Source organism: Ovis aries, chromosome X (assembly GCF_016772045.2).
Source record: "Ovis aries strain OAR_USU_Benz2616 breed Rambouillet chromosome X, ARS-UI_Ramb_v3.0, whole genome shotgun sequence".
NCBI lineage: Eukaryota > Metazoa > Chordata > Mammalia > Artiodactyla > Bovidae > Ovis > Ovis aries.
In genome coordinates, this window is record NC_056080.1 from 76,450,275 (window position 1) to 76,452,625 (window position 2,351).

Consider the following 2,351-nt stretch of genomic DNA (forward strand, 5'->3'; position numbering starts at 1 on the left):
GAAGTAATGGGGCCAGATGCCATGATCTTAGTTTTCTGAATGTTGAGCTTTAAGCCAACTTTTTCACTCTCCTCTTTCACTTTCATCAAGAGGCTTTTAGTTCCTCTTCACTTTCTGCCATAAGGATGGTGCCATCTGCATATCTGAGGTTATTGATATTTCTCCTGGCAATCTTGATTCCAGCGTGTGTTTCTTCCAGCCCAGGGTTTCTCATGATGTACTCTGCATATAAGTTAAATAAGCAGCCTTGACGTACTCCTTTTCCTATTTGGAACCAGTGTGTTGTTCCATGTCCAGTTCTAACTGTTGCTTCCTGACCTGCATACAGATTTCTCAAGAGGCAGGTCAGATGTTCTGGTATTTCCATCTCTTTCAGAATTTTCCACAGTTTATTGTGATCCACACAGTCAAAAGCTTTGGCATAGTCAATAAAGCAGAAATGGGAATAAAGCTAGTGGAGGTGATTGAGTTCCAGATGAGCCGTTTCAAATCCTGAAAGATGATGCTGTGAAAGTGCTGCACTCAATATGCCAGCAAATTTGGAAAACTCATCAACCACAATACTGGAAAAGATCAGTTTTCATTCCAATATCAAAGAAAGACAATGCCAAATAATGTTCAAACTATTGCAATATTTCACTCATCTCACATGAAGTAAAGTAATGCTCAAAATTCTCCAAGCTAGGCTTTAACAGTACATGAACTGAGAACTTCCAGATGTTCAAGCTGGATTTACAAAAGGCAGAAGAACCAGAGATCAAATTGCCAACATCCACTGGATGATCAAAAAAGCAGGAGAGTTCCAGAAAAAAAAAAACATCTATTCTGCTTCATTGACCATGCTAAACACTTTAACTGTGTGTATCACAACAAACTGGAAAGTTCTTCAAGAGATGGGAATACAAGACACCTTACCTGCCTCCTGAGAAATCTGTATGCAGGTCAAGGAGCAACAATTAGAACCAGACATGGAACAAAGGACTGATATCAAATTGGGAAAGGAATACATCAAGACTATATATTGTCACCTTGCTTATTTAACTAATATGCAGAGTACATCATGCAAAAGGCTGGACTGGATGAAGCTCAAGCTGAAATCAAGATTGCAGGGAGAACTGTCAATAATCTCATATATGTAGATAACACCACCTTTATGGCAGAAAGTGAAGAGAAACTAAAAAGCCTCTTGATGAAAGTGAAAGAGGGGAGTGAAAAAGCTGGCGTAAAACTCAACATTCAGAAAACTAAGGTCATGGCTTCCAGTCCCATCATTTCATAGCAGACAGATGGGGAAACAATGGGAACAGTGAGAGACTTTATTTTCTTGGGCTCCAAAATCACCAGATTCTTTACCAGCTGAGCCATAAGGGAAGCCCAATGGTGGCTGAAGCCATGAAATTAAAAGATGCTTGCTTCTTGGAAGAAAAGCTGTGACCAACCTAGACAGCATATTAAAAAGCAGAGACATTACTTGACTGACAAAGGTCCATCTAGTCAAAGCTATGGTTTTTCCAGTAGTCATGTATGGATGTGAGAGTTGGACCATAAAGAAGGCCGAGGAGCTCCAATCCCATTCTTTCTCCTTCAGTAGCTGTTAAGCCCCTGGTTGTCACTGTGACTGCAAGTCGTTGGTTTTCAAGATTACCGAGAGTTTTTATCATGAATATATATTGCATTTTGTCAAATGCTTTTTCTGCATATTAACATGCTAATATATTCAACTAAATCTGAAGATCTAATTGGCATTATTAAGTGATTCATAAATTAGGCAGTATCTTACATAGCAAGCAGACAGATATTTTGCTGAGTTATACAAAATGCAAGACTTTTATTGAAAGAAGGGTGATACAAGAAAGTTGTCAACAAAAGAAAAATAGAAGTTTATTTGGAGAAAAATAAGAGTTCATATGCGAACAGCTTCTCATTGTCTGAGCTGCAGCATTTGCAGAGGCTAGGCCTGCAGCTAATGAAAAAGAAAATCTTCCTCCTGTTGGAGTAAAGTTGCACCTCCTTTTTGGGAATGCATTTCTCTTCAGATTGGGGTCTGTAATTAATGGGTCTTCCTATTTGGGGTAATTGGTAATGAGTGGCAGGGTGTAACAGCTGTCTTTACATGCTTTCCTAGTTCCAATTTTAGTTTGTTTCCTTTTTATAATATTCAAAGTTTCCTCTCTTTTGATCAACATCTTTCTCGGAAAGCATCGCTGAACAAGAGTTAGGTTTTCCAATTCAGTATATTTCAACACTCAGTGCCAGGAAGGACCTTTCTTGCTGTCATGTCCCACGTGGGAGGAAAAGTACATGTACAAAATGCCTTGAGGATACATATGAGTAACAAGGAAGGGTAATAG